Source organism: Oryzias latipes, chromosome 1 (assembly GCF_002234675.1).
Source record: "Oryzias latipes chromosome 1, ASM223467v1".
In the NCBI taxonomy this organism is placed as follows: domain Eukaryota; kingdom Metazoa; phylum Chordata; class Actinopteri; order Beloniformes; family Adrianichthyidae; genus Oryzias; species Oryzias latipes.
In genome coordinates, this window is record NC_019859.2 from 26,393,250 (window position 1) to 26,410,684 (window position 17,435).

Consider the following 17,435-nt stretch of genomic DNA (forward strand, 5'->3'; position numbering starts at 1 on the left):
TGTTTTTGATGTAAATATGTGTGAGTAGTATGTAAATTCATTGTGTGCGTGCACTGCCAATATTTTCTTGTGTGCTGAGAATGTGCGAGCAGTTTGTGATTGTGTTATTGCAGTTGTATATGTGTAACTTTATCGTGTGAAAGCTCGACAGTACATAATCCAACATCTTTGGAAATGGTGGAAATGTGTTTCAAAGTTTCCTCTTTACTGCTTAAAATAAGTTTAAATATTCATACTTATTAAACATTTGTAAATTTCTTATTAGCATATAATTGATATATAAGTTCATCAGTAATCTGAATACTGTATTTTTACAAGCTTTATTTTTCATACAGTCAAGTTTAAAAAAATAAATAAAAAGATTGAACTTTAACTTAAACTTATATTTATACCTGTCCCTATCTCAGGTACACTCAAAGGACAGTTCTCAGGATTTCTGAAGACCAGGATGATGATGATGAAGTGTAATCGCATGCTTCCTCAAGCAGACAATCTCTCACACACACAGTCTGGTGTGCAGTAGCGGTTTTTATTACGTGTCTTTATTTTAATATAAAATGTATTTTTTATGTCTGCCTATCATTTAGTTGGTGTTAGTTACCTATTTGACAGCAGTACAGCAGGTAATGCAGGCAGTAAAACAGCTGTGTTTTTTGAGATCATAAATAAACAATAAATCATTTGTGTATGAATGTCCTGAAATTTATTGGAGGATTTTTACTGTTAGTGATCCACAAAATTAGGAAAATGCCAAATATTTTAGAGTGATCCCAGTGACGAATTCTATGATTTAGTATTTAATGTTTTCTAAGACCTAAAAACGATTTTCACAATAACAACTTTTAAAATAAAATAAAGTCGCTTTGATTCGTTTTACGAAGACCCACCCAGGGGTCACTTAGCCGGGGAATAAGTTAGTGCAGAACCTCCACTGCTGGTATGTTGTGGCTTATGAGAGATGTGCACACTCCACAACAATAAAAACTATAAAGAGAAAACTCTTGACTATTGAGCATAAACATGAAAATCTGTTCTTTTCTTTTTGTGATTTTCTGGAGTATAGGTAGCTCTGGGGTATAGGTTGCAGGAGCCAAAAGAAGCATACTAAAGAAGAAAATATATATATATATAAATAGATAAGTTGCTCTGGAGTATAAGTCGCACTTTTAACATGAAAGTCCAACAACGATGAACAAATCTGCCAAGCCCGGCATAATGCTGCATTCACACGATTCATGCGTTAAATTCATGTCCACTGCTTCTTTTGACGCACGCCAAATTTAATGCTCAATGCATTAAGTTGCGTGTGGAGAAGCTACTGTCTGAAGTTTTTAGCCTCATCACTATATGGTGGATTTGACTGTATATCTTGAAGATACAGATGATGTTGAAAGATTACATTTATTTATCTTAAAGAGCTCTACGAAAGCATCAATATATATATATTTCTTTGCTACGGCGATACCTTATACTGCAGGAGCTGCATCTAAATGACGGTGGACAAACAGTTGCTAGTGGGACAATAACAAATATATGAGCCTATTTATGTTTAAATAACAAAAATAAGTTGCCCCTGGATAAAGGTCGGACCCCTGGCCAATCTATGAAAAAAACTGTGATATACCTGCAAAAGGTAAGTAAACTATCATTACATTGCATCATCACGCAACAAATCTCTCAATGGGTGGAAAATTTAGATGCAACCAGAAGGTTTCTGTTTGACATGTTTATTTAAACTTCAACAAAAGCACACACAAGCGCTTGTGCCATGAGAGCGGAGAACCAGTGTGAGTATTTCTGCTACCTTGCAGCAGTGTTGTAAGGGAACTCTCTAGTCTAATCCAGTTAGGCGTGTAGCTGAAGTTTCTTTGTAAGCGAACAAGTAACTTCAAACTGCTACAAACAGGCTGTTATACCAGAGAAAGTAGCTACTTTTTACCATATAGGGGATTTTGTGGGGCATGGAACACTAAGCTTTTGCCTAAGGGAACAATTGCAATTCTGCAGAAAGTATCTGTGAACGCTAGACAGACATAGAAGAAAGTTATCAAAGAAAAAGAAATAAAATCCCTTAAACTGAAAATTACATTTTTTAGAAGTACATTTTTCATTCAAATATTCCATTTGGAGGATTTTTTTCTAATATTTTAAAACTGCAGAAAATCCATTGTATTTTTGTTGATTTTTTTTTTTACATTTAATCTTAATTACAGCATTACACAAAGTTCAAACTTTAAGTTCTACCCTGTATTTTTTGGGAGGTATTTTGCAGCAGTTGTTTTTCCTCAGAAATTTGGCTTGTTTTGATTTTCCAATTTGTTATGAGGACTCAGTATGTCACAAAAACTCAAAGCATCATAAACTGAGTGGAGTATAGTGGTGGTACAGCTGCAGGGTTAGTTGATTTACACGTACTCATTGGGAAACATTTCTGTCCTTTGTCAATTGTGCTTGAAGGAAGTTTCCCTGTGAAGATAAAAATATCTAAAAAAGTGGTTGATTGTAAAGCTACGTTCATACAGTCCTCAGCAACATGCGCTGAAGCAACTGCGTCCAATGAAAAGTTGATGTAAGAATGCACATTTCCGGCCTTTGCGTTCAGACGTAGCTATGCATATGAACAGGACCGCTATGAACGTTTTGGGGCTCTGTGTCTAAGACATGTGGCCATTGAGAGCGCATTGAAAGTTAAGCCAGGTAAAACTTTGACCAATCAGGGACTCGGATTTGATTGTCTCTTTTCATTCATGGATGTGTCTACCCTTTGAAAATTGGTCATAGAGGAGAAATTATTAATTGTGGGTTGTACCTAGCTGGAATTATATGATATATCAAGACTTTCATATATCGGACTAGAGCTGTGAAAAAAAATGCCTGGAGGAAGATTTACGAGATTTGCACCACTTCATGAAAAAGAAAAAGAAGAAGCCCCTCCTTGCTTTTGCAATGTCTCAAAGATCTACCTATATGTATATATATATATATATATATATATATATATATATATATATATATATATATATATATATATATATATATATATATATATATATATATAAAATAAACATAGTATTATGACCTATTAGTACATAAAAATGGCTATGTACTGTTAATTCAACAACTACACAGTAAGAGTACACAAATGCATGTGAGCAGATACTTTAGTATTAACAGATGAGGCGTTTTATTACAAAAGCAGAAAGCAGCGACTATCGTTTTTCATGCTCTGCTTTAAACTGTGCAATGGGGGGACCATGGCATTTCTTAAGCGCTGCTGGCTCCATGGCCAGCACTCGAGAATTGCGTGCTACAGGAAAACACAGCTGCCTCATTGAGTTCGGGTCCATCAGGCCACAACCACGGAGGCACGCAGGGTGATCTAGGCCTCAATAAACACCCCAGTGGGCCGGAGTGGTCGTCTGCTGGGGACTATTTTTTTTTTTTTTTAACAACAACTGGGAAAACAGATGAGAGCTGAAGGCCTCTTGTGTTTCTGTGTTGGACATATTTTACTTTAACAACAGGGGGTTATGAATCTTCTGACAAACTAGAAGTATGTCTGAATAAACCCCTTTTGTAATCGAGGCCAAACTTTATTCATTTGAATCATATTTGAAATTTTTTTGTGTTGGACTGGACGGAAAAGGAAAGGAGAGATAAAAAGAGAGAAATGTTAGAGAGGGGGGAATAGGAGGGTGATTATGGAAGGGGGAGGGGGGGGGTAAAACCATGAAGCAGCATAAAGCAACAAGTTGCTGGATGGTTATAATCATTACAGTTTGGTTCAGATGTAATTCAAGTCTATAAGGGCGGGGCCTGTCCACACACACACTCAGATGTTATTAACATACCTGTTGGCTCAAAAAATGTTCACATGTCAACATGTACACAATATAAATAATGTTCACACACATACTTATGCATTCAAACCAAACTAGTGTGAAATATTTCATTCAATCACGCAAAGTTATACAAAAGTGAGCTAACACCTGTGCTGAAGTAAGTGTTTGTTCTTCTAAAATGGATGTAGGAATGTAAAAAGAAGGAGGGAGAGTGCCCAGTCATCCCCACACTAAGGCCACGAGAGCAGCGGCAGCTAGAACCCCCCCAACACCTGCACTGTAGCAGATAGAGAACAACCGCCCCCCGGGCGATCACATCCGCCACCCAGGCCAGGGCCAGCAGGATTGCCACGGGGGCCCCCAAATCCAGAGAGCAGGGAGGCATGGGGGGACAGAAAGTGCAAGCACCAGCCCACCCAGAAGAGTAGCCCCCCCCCACCGCGCCGGGAGGGCCCAACGCGGGGCTCCGCCCCAGAAAAGCACCCACAGCCCCAAACGAGCACCTCACCACCACCCAGGAGTTCTGGGCATCCCCCACCCCAATCCCAGGTAAGAGCCAGGACCCCCCCAAGGGAGACCCGCCCCACGCTTCAGGTAGCCACCCACCCGGCCTACAGTTGGTCCAGGAAAGAGCAAGGCAGAGGCAAGCCATACCCGCCCAGGAGGAGGACACCCAGGGGAAAAGGGGGTCCACAAGAAGTGTTGTAAACATGGCTCGTCATCAGATTTAAATTTGAAACAAAGCACAAAGCTAGTAGCTGAAAAAGGTGTTTTTACAGTTGTTGCCCATGAGGCGACATTTTCAAGTTTTACAACAACCAAAGCACAACATAAGGCTGCTTGGATTTTTTTGCAGCATAGTGTGCTATACAGTGGTAGTTTCTCTGTTGTGCAAAAAATACTTGGATTTTCCTCCAGCTTCAAGTATATATTCAAAATGATGTTCACAGAAGTTGTTTTTTGCACCTGAAAACATTCATCCTTAGGTAAAAAAGAAATTTCTACACTTATAAATATGTTTTGAGTTTAGAAAAGATTTTTAGGTCACATTCATGTAGGATTAAATTTGTCTGTACTCATAAATAACAGAATTATGCTTTTCTATGTGATTTTGTTTGCAACTTTTAGAAATGTTTTGATGTAGCTTTATTTTACATATGCTCAAAAAAATTCACAGATACAAATTAGTGTTTCTAAAGCATAATTTGTTCTCAATTGTGGCACATTAGTTGCATGACCTTCACAGATCCGGAATCTTAAAATTTGGTTATTGTATAAATAAATTACAGTGGGGTTTCACAGGTTCCTAAACTCTCAGTTTCCTACAGCTTCTAGCTAAAGAAATTAACGTGAAGACAATTCAGAATGACTTTTGAAAACAAAATAAAAAAACAAAGTTTGGGAGGCTTCTTTTTTTTACATTTCAGAGCAACATAAGAAAAAAAAAGAAAAATAATGGAAAAATAGAAATAATGGAACCCTTGCAATTATAGTGAGACATTTTTTAAATAACCCTCATGAGTGCAGTTCATGGGCTGTGCCAGCCAAGTAATATCCTTCCTCGAGGCTTCTACATCCATCTCTTGTGTTATCAAAATATCCTGACAGCAACCCCTCATCTTTTTTCCCCTTTTTTCAGTAATAAAACTGTCATTAGTAAATCAGCAGTGTGGTTGACGGATAATGTAAAAGGCTAATGACTGCAATCTCCTCAGGTTACTGATGCATAGAATGCAGGACTTGTCAAGTTTCCTTCCATCTTTCTTCTTCTTCTCCCGACTGTATTTTTTATAAAGCCATTTTTCATTTTCCTGACTACATTACTGTATCCTTCCCACATTGTTGTATGTTTTGTCAGCTAAGACAAAACTGAATCTCATGGTAAGGTTTTTAAAGACAGCAGCAAATACCACAAACAGCAAGGAAGTGAAGGAAGAAAGATTAATGCTAAAAAACATGAAAGCCCTGAAATTCAATATTTTAAAACAAAAAGTATCTTTAAAGTGAATTACACATCTCTTCATGCCTTCAGTGAAATTTACAAGTATACCTAGTTAACCTAGCCATGATACAAATAACTTTGACTGATAACCATTGAAGTGATAAAAAATAGGGGAATATGGGTGGTTCCAGAGGATCTTTTTTAAAGTTGTGCTGCCTTGTATTGAACAATCTGTAGTCAATTTATACTAGACTTGTTACAGCAGACCCAACATAATTGTAAAGCTACAGACACACATGGGCATGTAAGGCGCATTTTTGAATGCACATTTTGCCCATTGCGTTTAAACTGGACAAACAGGGAGGGGCTTCTTCTTCTTTCTTTTTTTTCTTTTGCTACTGTTAACTAGTGGATGTCTGTCACCTCCAGTTAGAAGAGGCTTGTGCGATATGTCAAAGCTGTGCAAATCTTTTGATTCTTGGTTCCAGGCTTTTTATTTGACAGCTCTATCCCAATATATTAAAGACTTGGTGTCATTTAATTTCGTCTGTTCACAAACCGCAATTATTAATTACTCCTCCAGTTGGGCAAAAAAGTATCTATTACCCGGCCAGTGTATTTATGATTGTTGTCATGCTGAAAGACCCAGACATGTTTCATATTCAATCCCCATACTGATGGAGGGAGGTTTTTATTCAAAATTTGAAGATACATGGTCCCATTCACTCTTTCCTTTACACGGATCAGTTGTCCTGGTCCCTTTGCTGAAAAGCAGCCCCAAAGGATGATGTTTTCACCCCCATGGTTTCCAGTATGGTGTTCTTTGGATGCAACTCAGCATTCTTTCTTCTCCAAACACGACAAGTAGAGTTAATACCACAAGTTCTATTTTGGCGTTGTGTGTTACTGATGGTAGAGCTTGTTACATTGTGTCTTTTATATAGATAACTAGTTCAAACAGGTGCCATTAATATAGGTAACAAGTGGAGGACAGAGGAAAAGTTGTAGGAGTTAAGCATTAAATAATTGTAGAAGATACTATAATAAAAAAATTAATAAAGAGAAATAGGAAAACAATAGGTTAGCATTCAACCAACTAGTGGTAGCTGCATTTCCAGAAGAAAATGCTGAGTTGAATGCGATATTATTGAATTAAAATGAAAGTTAAAGGGTAATGATTGGCACAATAAATACATAAATAAATGATCAAAGTTGAGCATAAATAAAGTGAAAACAGCACAATAACAAAGAAGATATTTTTGTGAAAAAGACCAGCTTCGGGTCTCAAACCAGTGAAATTGTGCACCAAAGCTCACGTGTCATGTCAATGCACCTCCAACCAGATACAGTTGACTGGACACACAATCCATCTAATCCTGGAATATCTTAATAATTTTGAGGATTTGAAGGACCACGAGGACCAAAGCTAGACATTTTAATAGTTGAATGGCTATATAAGCTGAAAAATTGTAGAAGGAGTTGAGCGCCAAAAAAATACTTAAACAGCACAGTGTAAAACTCGACAAAATTACATTTCGGTCAAATGACCCAAAGTAATCAGCATATTCTAAGTGCGGCTGTTGCCCTGGTAACAACGCAGGTAATTCTTTGACAGGTATATGTTTGGTTAGCATGAGTTTTTAATGGTTGGGACGGAAATTCACTACTTCATGTGATACCAACATGTTATCCTAATACATGGTAGCTTCCACCACAGAATGCAGTGTCAGGAAGCTGTGTTAATTTCATGGATTTTATGTAGAGACCAGCCAGGATCAGCTTTGCCAGCAGACTACATATCATTAGTATGTCTTGCACTGGAATTGACAACAAATGTAGTTTGAAATAAAATTAAGTGGACATGTTATATGGTATAATTTATATTTGTTTATTTTTCCTGCTGCAGATAGATGTAACCCCAATATGTAAGCTGACTCTGGCTGACTATTTAGGAGAACACAGTAAAATGATAAAGTTTACCAATTTTTATAGCTTAGTATAAAATCTTCAATCAGTTTCACTGCCATTCCTTTATTTTTCCCTCCCTTCTGTTCTTTATTTATTTTCCTCTCACTCTTCCTTTTGCTCCATGTCATTGACTGCATAAAAAGATAACTGGAAGGCCCGCGTGTGACATCACCCATAGAAAATGCTTTGCCTCCGGTTCCAAACAAATGATGTCAATTCAGTAGCCATTTTCCACAACCTTCGCCATGTTGGAACCAGAAGACCTCATGTTGTGATTGGCCCGTCTACATTTCTATGGAAACTACTCTCTCAAATCAGGAGGGAACATGTCAGGGTGTCACACCTCTATATCACTGAATGCTGGCTTGGGAGAATCTGTCAATTCAAACGTTTTGCAAATTCAATATGTGGCCACCTTTTACCGAGGCATCTCGGCATCTCGGTAGGTCAGTTTATAACTTGAAAAACTTGTGCTACATCAGAAATGTTATGAAAAACTTTGGATTAGAAAGAATGTTAATAAAAAAGTAGTAGAGCAAGAATGGTAATTCTGAGTCCAATTCTTATCGTACTTTCAATTCTTCATGCCTCATTCCACACACACTCTCAGAGTCCTTTCTGACTTATGTATGTTCCCACTCTGCTCTTTTGATTTTTCTTATACAGGTCCTTTATTTTGTTCATCATAGTTCCTTTCATTTTCTAGCTGTATTTCCAGCTTTTTTTAACATTTGGCTCAGACAATTACTCAAGTTTCTTGCCATGAAGCAAGGCACAGCAGGGTATCCTTAGCCTGTCTTTTTGTGCTCATAGCAAACCTCCATATCTTACAGTCACACAGTCAGTGTGAATAGCAGTTCAATAACACTGACTCTGTCTATGACTGACATTTCTAAGTCATTAGCCTTTAATGCTGCAGGACCTAACTGATGAAAAGCTTTCAAACTTCGAGAGCAAAACCAGTAATTGACTGTGGTCAATGGGTCAGTGTTGAGACTGTTGAAACACTTTTTATGGTAAACTTTACCTAGAACCAGTTGACTATTTAGTTAATAATGTATAATTTATCTCAAAACAGCATTTGGACTGCTCCATAGGCTTTTGCATTGCAGGCTACGTTCATATCAGCATGTTCATACTGTCTCCATTCAGCCTTTGATAGCATGCTCGTTGTGCTATGGTTTTCTGAATAATTGTTCGCACACTTTATTCGCGTATTCGCTCACACATTATCAGAATCGGGTGGTCAATCACTTTTCCTGGCCACAGGTGTATACAATCAAGTAATCAGGCATGCAGACTGTCTTAAAAAATATTTGCAAAAGAATGGAGCCTTCAGCCTGCAGAATTGCTCAACATAGTGGAATGCTGGAACGCTGAGGAGTGTGAACACACTGTGGAATGTTAACCCCGCCCACGTTTAGCCCGTGCATTTGATCCCCCTTCCTCAGTGAAGTTGTGATTGCAGGAAAGGGGAAGAATCCGTGGAGCACATTTTGTGTTATTGTGAATTGTATGGGGAAGAAAGACGACAGCTGGAGAATAGAGTACGGTTGCCAGAGGGTGAACGGCTATGTTTGAAGAAGTTCTTGGGAGGGGAGGAAGATTTAAATGCCGGAATTATAGGTTTTTTGAGCAGAACAGATTATGAAGGAGAATATAGGTGTTTTTTTTGTTTTTATTTTTTTATTTTTTGTGAGGTAGTCCCCACTCCGACCCATACTCCAACATCGTAGGTGGCGGTAATGCACTTCGTCGTTGTTGCCTCCCGCCATTTAACTACAAGAAGAAGAAGACGAAGTCAGTGCAGTTCTTCTTTGTTTCCACATTTTCTAAATGGAGGAACGCATCAAAAAAATACGGTAAGTTAATGAAAAGAAAACTTTTATTGTGATTATTGCTCGCTTTTCCAACACAATTATTCCGTTACACTGCAGATGAGGCTGTTATTTCGTATTTTCAAATGTATTGTGCTTTTTTTCCTGCCGTTCTAATTACGTGGTTCAGCTTAATTACACAAAGCTAGTTTAGCTTGTGCCGCGGTTCTCCTCTGGAAGTTTCTGTCAAGTTATTTGTGTCTTACAATCTGTAAAACTTTGTTATTATTTCTGTCTTTATATAGAGACACGTTACAGATTTAGTCGACGATGACAAACCAACGCCGAAAAAACTAAACAACGTTTTCCATTGACCATTTTGCTGAAACAAGAAGGATGCAGAGCCTGCTGTGGCCCTCCACATGACATGGGAACCCCTTCACCGGGAAACACAAAGGTACATGTAGGCTGTGTTAGAATTCCCACCCTAATCCCTAAAAACTTTGGTGTGGGACTATGTATATGTACTGCCCTGGCTTTTAACATGATTTTGTAACATGAATTATACCATGCGCTGGGTGAAAACTCTATTCTGACTGGCTGCTGTGTGTTCATTAAAAAGTGAAAACAAAAAATTAAGGACTAAAAACGTATTTGTGCCCATGGTATATAAAGATAACATTCAGAAATGTCACATGTATTCTATATATTAACATGTACTTTTTGACTTTCAGTACGCTCTGTACATTGTCACGGGGACTAAATGAGGTGTGTGTAAATTCTGGTCAGTTTGTGTCAAGTGAATTCAAGACACTTTTGGGTTGAAGAACAAACTGACCTACTCTGTATTTATTTCTTCAAAGGAAAACATGCAGCAAAGTAGAAGATGGTGGAGTCTTCACCTCATAACGAACTTTCCAATACCGTAAGTGCTCTTTATATGATCACACTTTTTAAAATCCTTAATTTTTTAATACATATTTTACTGAAAACTCTGTGGATTGACCTTCTATTAACATTTTGATGGTGAACATTCATTTTCATTGATTCACCAAGGTCTGAAGAAGAAAGAATGCAGGCCAGAAAAAGGCGTCGGGAGGAGCAGAAACTCCAGGTGAGAAGAGCTCATTTAATTATTGAGGCACACATTGAAACTCTTCTTTGAGGCTGTTGTTAATTCCTCTGGCACTTTCAGGATGAAGATGCTTCACTAAAAAAGATGCATTCTGAATCCATCTCAGAAGGTACTATTGAAGCTAGAGCTGTTGTACACATACACGTATAGTTTTTCTCTGCATGCTTTCAGTCTATGATAGATTATTTAGGTGACCTGAGATGCCCCTTCAAAAATAGTATAATATTGTATTTATTATAAAAGTTTAGGAAATGGGATGTCCAGTATCTTTTTTTTAGTCTAATCTTGTCATTTTCATTCTATTCTCTTTGTAGGGGAATGTGACATGACAACCAGCAGTGGGACAGGAAGGAATGCATGGATACTTCAGAACTCAACATTTGTTGCCATCTCCAGTATCTACTCTAAGAATGACTTTTTTTTTCTACGCAGGAAGAAGATGCCTTCCTACAGGGCATCATTGAGGCAGCCAAATGGTGCCAGTTGCAGTCCTTTAAAGGAAGATGTTTCCTGCCTGATGTTCTGTGGATGAAGGAGAACAGAAGGAGATTCTTAAAGAGCTCCAAAACTGCTCCCTCATGAGCGAAGATGACGAGAGATTGCTGGAACTGAGGGAGCTTTTGTTTTTTTCATTTCAGTTTTTCAGCGACTGTGAAGCATTTTGCACAGAAGTTATGGATAATCAAAAATTAAAGTTGTATGTATGTTTTGAGGAACAGTAAATCTCAGTGTCTGCTGTTTTTGTTTTTTCTACTTTTTTTGGTCTATATTTGTATATGTATAATGCTATATGACTGTAGCATTACATTAATTCATCTTCTATTCTGTTTCATTCCTTTTGGGGTCACGGGGCTGCTGCAGCCCATCCCTGTCACTTGCTGGTGAAGGCAGGGGACATCCTGGACAGCTCGCCAGCCTGTCGCAGGACCACAATCACACACCCATATATTCTTACATCACACCTATGGACACTTTAGAGCAGAGGTGGGCACTGAGGGCTGCATTCCTGCATGTTTTCCAACATACCTGATTGGCTGGACACGCCTGAACCAGGTAATCAGTCGTGAGTAGGGCAAGACTATCTGGAAATCATGCAGACACACCGGCCCTTGAGGCCTGGAATTGCCCACCCCTTCTTAAGCATGTTTTTGGACGCTGGGAGGAAGGTCCGGAGAAAACCCACACATGCACGTCTAGCATGAGGTCAGGGGTTTTACTTTCCATGTTTAACCCACCTGAGACTATACACTCCTTGAGTTGTGTGAGACTGAGCATAAATACACAACAGTTATTAAACAATATCTGTGGAACCTAGGTGTGATAAATTATATATTTTAAATTGTGATATAATTTTACAAATAACAATAAACCATTGATCAATAAATGACAGGTACAGTTAAACTTCATTTCCAAGAGACTGTAGAATATAACTAATGTTACATTCAGGAGCTTTGCTCAGTCTGCCCTTTTCTCCTGTAGCCATATATAAAAGGGACCATTTTCCTAAAGAAAATTCTTAAAACACGATTGTACATATTATAAAGGCGGTTAATTGCATTTATTTACGTACGTTCAAACACACAAACTGGTGGAAATTCACGTTGGCCGCTCGTAATGCATGCAGAAATGATGCACATCGCTCCATTGCCCGCACGTATTTTAAGTGCGTCCAAGGATAAAAGTCGGCCACATGTACTTTCTTCAGGTCTGTGAGGCCAGACCAAATTTATTAACTCCTAATACATGCACATGGAAACTTGTAAAAGGCATAAGAAGTTAACATTTCACAGCAGACGGGCTCAACGTGGGCGGAGTTAACATTTCACAGCAGACGGGCTCAACGTGGGCGGAGTTAACATTCCACAGCAGACGGGCTCAACGTGGGCGGGGTTAACATTCCACAGCGTGTTCACATTCCTCAGCGTTTCAGCATTCCACTATGTTGAGCCATTCTGCAGGCTGCAGCCAGGGGTAGTTGAAAGAATGGGAAGCTCTTAGGAGCTCAGTGTGGAACTGTCATATGATGCCACCTGTGCGACAACTCCAGTAATGAATTTTCTTTGCTCCTAAATATTCCACACTCTAGAGGCGGTAGAGATGCGTTTTCTGGAGTGATCAACCACGCTTCTAAATCTGACAATCTTATGGATGAGTCTGCATTTGGAAGTTGCCAGGAGAAAGGCACATTTTCCGACTGAATTGTGCCAAGTGTGAAATTTGGTGGAGGACAAATTATGGTGTGGGGTTGTTTTTCAGGTCTTGGACTTCAGATTACCGTAATTTCCGGGCCATAGAGGGCACCTGACTACAAGCCGCACCCACTCAATCTAAGGAGGATTAACCACTTTTTACATATAAAAGCTGCACTTTTATACAAGCCGCGTGTTATGGCAATTTAATTGGTATATCACTGACTATTTTGGCCCAAATACTGAGAGACCACAGTAGTCTCAGAGAGGGAGGAGTAACAAGTAACTTAGCCTATTAATTTGTACATACCCACATCTGCCAAACAGCATGGACCTCACTTCAACTCCTAGCTCCCTCAGTTATGGTGTGAAACTTCACACCCAGATTCCCCACTTCCCATGAGTCTTAGGGGTTTAAGGCGGGGCTAACCCACGGTTCGACACACTGTGTTGTAGATTGAGGATGTATATGTGCTAAAACCGCGTGTGTGTGTAACCCTTGTGCTATCCTAGGCACTTTAACATTGAGAGTTGGGTCATCTAGACCCACTAGACAGTGCGCTGAACCTTTTTTCTTCAATGATTTGTGATCTTCACTGGTGTCCATGGATTACATGAAATCTTTCCACCTTTATCCACCTTTGTCATGGTGCGGAGAACACGTCAATGTAAGGGTGGGGTCATCTAAGATAGCACAAGGGTTAAGAAGGAGCATGGTGCTGCAGCGGAACGCGAGAGCAGGTCTTCCCTCCTTCCGCCTGTGACACGGCAGCAATGTGGAAATAACAGGGCTGGTTGAAAAAACATACCAGTAAAAGAGAGCAGCAGTGACTTATAAGCACGCGCGGTCCTCGCGGCTCGGCGCGGCCAGAAGTTTCCTTCCACAACAGTGAAGGAAACTTCTTGCACGCAGCAGACCGGCTTTTCCAAACCCGTTGGTGATGGTGGATTTTTTCACACTGCTTTTAACGATTGCTTTTAATTTGAAAGCTGCGTCATATTGTAGTGGCGGTCACGTGCAGGTTGGGTCTAATGGCACGAAAGGATTTTGGGATGCGGCTAAGCATGGGTCTTTCTTTTATTGCACCATGACTTAAGTGTCTAAGAGCTGAAGTGAGGTCCATGCTGTTTGGCTGCTTGTGTGTGTGCAAAGCAACCGCGCTTGTTGCTGGATGTAAAATTATGCAGGCAGTCTCCCCTCCGAGACTGCCAGAGCACTCCTGGCAGCCGTTAAATAAAAGCATAAATTAGACGCATCATTGAATAAGCCGCAGGGTCGAAAGTTCCTGACAAAAGAAGCGGCATATTCTGGAAAATGGCAGTTCCAATGAAAGGAACTCTGAATGCTTCAGGATATAAAAACATTTTGCACAGTTCCATGCTCCCAACCTTGTGGGTAAAGTTTGGAGCTAGCCCCTTCCTCTTCCAACATGACTGCACCAGTGCACAAATTAAGGTCCATAAAGACATGGATGACAGAGATGAATTAGAGGGGAGACTGAGACCCAGCCCTTCTCTCTTCTCCAACCAATCTGCTTGTGGAAGAATGGTCAGAAATTCCTGTAAACACACTCCTGAACCTTGTGGACAGCCCTCCCAGAGGAGTTGATGCTGTAAAAGCTGCACAAGGTGGACTGACAACCTATTTGTTCTGGGTGAAATCACAATTCATCTACTCAGAGTGAGAGCTGAGATTATGAACTGATTGCATAGTTTTTGGTTGCTCAAAACTCAAGTCACAATTTCTCTCCACCAATTTTTTTCTTTTTAAGAGAAAATGTCTGTTCTTCTCTCTGAAAGTGCAATTTATACTCTAGTGTGACGTTTATATGATTTTTCTTTTTTATTACTATGCAGGTTTTTTTTGTATCTGCCATTTATATTCCGATGCAAATTATAGTCAGAAAAATAGGGTATATGTAATTAATTACTTAAGTTATTTTGTAAAATGCATATGGTAACTATTTCATAAAGTCAATCTACTTTGCAAAACCAATCATATAAATGTGCCAATGTGTTGGTTAAATCAAGACTAAGGAAATCTGAGATAAATGCTTAGGGTATGCAAATATCTGTAAAATATTTGCTTTAAAATGTTGTATCTGGTGGGTCAGAGTATAAATGTTCACTCAGTGATTGCACTTGGTTTGGTCCAGTTTATTGTTATTGTTATCAAATCACTTCTGCTTTTCACATTTAAGAAGACATATGAATAGTATTGCTGTCATGCTTCCTAAAGCATTTTGTAATTTATATTTAATGTAAAACATTTAAACTACTGTGACCAAAATATCATACTAGTTTACTGGTGACACGCAATATGTTAACTAGTTGACTAGTGAGATGGACGTAAGTCTTAGTATTCAACTCGTGAGAGAAAAAAAATGCCCTAGTTAACTAGTTCTGTTAGAAGTTAGTGCTCTGTCTCCCCCTCCTCTGTTCCCCGGCAGGAGCTGTCTCCAGAGTTATAGTCACACTACAACTCCCAGTAACCCCCAGCGCGCACTTCCCGGATACCACATTCTGACTGTCATTCATTCAATGAACCACAGAATACTTAAGCTCTGCACTGGTGGTTATTCGACTCCTGCCTGCCTGACCCTGATTTAGCTTTGTGGACTTTTAGCTGAGCTAATAAACCTGATTCATTTGGATCCAGCAGTCTGCCTGTTCTTGTGACAAGTGCGGTGCAAAAAGCCCACTAGTTAACTAGTGAGCACATTATTTTCTTACTAGTTCACTAGTGCATCCTCCAAATGTCACTAGGGATTTAATGTTAAAAAGGCCTGCCATATGACACAGCCCTGTATTTTATCCGGGTTGGTAAATACACGAGACCAGTTTACCTTAATTTATGAAAATACATTGATTTACCCACAAACCAGATCTTATCAAGGACAAACCTAATCAAACTCAAGATAGTTGGACATCAAAACTAGGCAACTTTAATTCCTTAAATAATTGTGTTTGTAAACGATACATACTATGGTTGTTAAATACAGCAGTGGTTTTGGTTGAGGAAGATCACAATCACAAGTTCTGGTTTCAATAAAAAACAGAAAATCCTACACAGCTAAGCGGTTGCTGGAGATTATGTATGGTAATGTGGGGTTATAAAAAGTGTCAGGATTATAATATGTGACATTAAACCATGTGAGATAAACTCCATTTTTGTTAGCTTTATAATTAACCAACTAAATTATATTTTCAAGTTTTGAAATAAAGCGCAAAGAGTAACAGCATTGCATCTGACATTCGAACCATGTGAGCCACAGCAGTAAAAATCATGTTCATAACACATGGATCCAACCCTGTTGAAAAACTGGCCAATTAGCAGTCTCAAGTGTCACTGAAAGGTGACTTGTGACACATAAATGTATCCGTGCAGTTCTGCTTCCCAAAACATGTCAAAATTCTCCCAATAGATTTTCAGAACATTCGTCTTTAACTAAAGTAAATGAAGTAGCAGCTCTCAGTATTTAGTGAATAATTACTGACACAGTCAAAAAGTCAATTAAATGACTGAAAAATGAATTTATACTACTAATAAAGTAGCTTATTTACTTCCAGGATGAATTCATTGTTACAATTTTTTGAAAGAACAACTCAGAACATAAGCAAAAGAAAAAGGGAATTCCTGAGTGTTTACGTATTTACATTCATTTACTTACCCGTGTACAGTCATGCACCTGGATTTGGTATTGCCGCAGCAGACCACCAAAGTGCTCTCCAAAGTGCACCTGCAATGAAAACAGTATTGTTAATGTTTAAATTAGGGGAAAAAAAGCTAGCGGATTTGACTCAATGTAGTTCTGTCCATTTGTGCTTTAAATGTTAATTAAAAGAACCAGACTTAAGGTTTTACATCCACACACTTCAATTATTTCCTTCTCCATCTTTCCTGTTCAGGCACGGTGAGTGCAGGGAGGATATGGATGGCAGAGTGCCTGCCACCCTCTGTTGGGGTAATTTGAGGAGACAGCTGCAAAGGCCATAAGAATTAAAAGATGTTCTAAAATTCCTTTCTGTCATCACAAACTTTTGTCTCTGGATATCTGAGGATATCAAGAAGTTGCTTGATTTCGTGCTGGAGGAGGTTAGAGCTATGGAGATTGTTCACAAAAAAACTCTGGACGCACTCTGAGAGGTGAGACAGGATCAGACTCTACAAGAGCAGACTGTCAATAGGATAATGTAATTGAAAAACAAATGAATGACCAAAGCATAGCTACAGAATTAATTACGTCATTATCACCACATTGAAACTCAACTCTGGCCATCTGATGACCAGGACAGGGCCGGCCTTCCTAACCAGTTTTTTAAGCCTCTTCAAGTCTCTGCCTGCACTGCCCCCCGCCCAGCACACAACTCCATAAAGGACCACTGAGGCCACCACAGTGTTGTAAAAGGTCCTCAGCAGCTGTCTGCACATGCCAAACGACCTCAGTCTCCTCAGCAGGTGAAGGCGACTCTGACCCCTCCTGTACAGAGCATCTGTGTTATTGGACCAGTCCAGTCTGTTGTTCAGGTGAATACCCAGAT

The 17,435-nt window shown here is 39.2% G+C and overlaps 1 protein-coding gene across 1 annotated transcript in view; it reads right to left on the bottom strand.

Annotated features, from left to right (window-relative positions):
- The window catches only part of LOC101160457 (protein phosphatase 1 regulatory subunit 29-like), a 126,589-nt gene extending 109,954 nt beyond the window's left edge, over positions 1 to 16,635 (bottom strand). The window contains exon 1 of the mRNA XM_023959022.1: positions 16,565 to 16,635. The gene's annotated coding sequence lies outside the window, so the exon portion shown is untranslated. The remainder of the gene's footprint in view (positions 1 to 16,564) is intronic.
- Between the last annotated feature and the right edge of the window lie 800 nt (positions 16,636 to 17,435).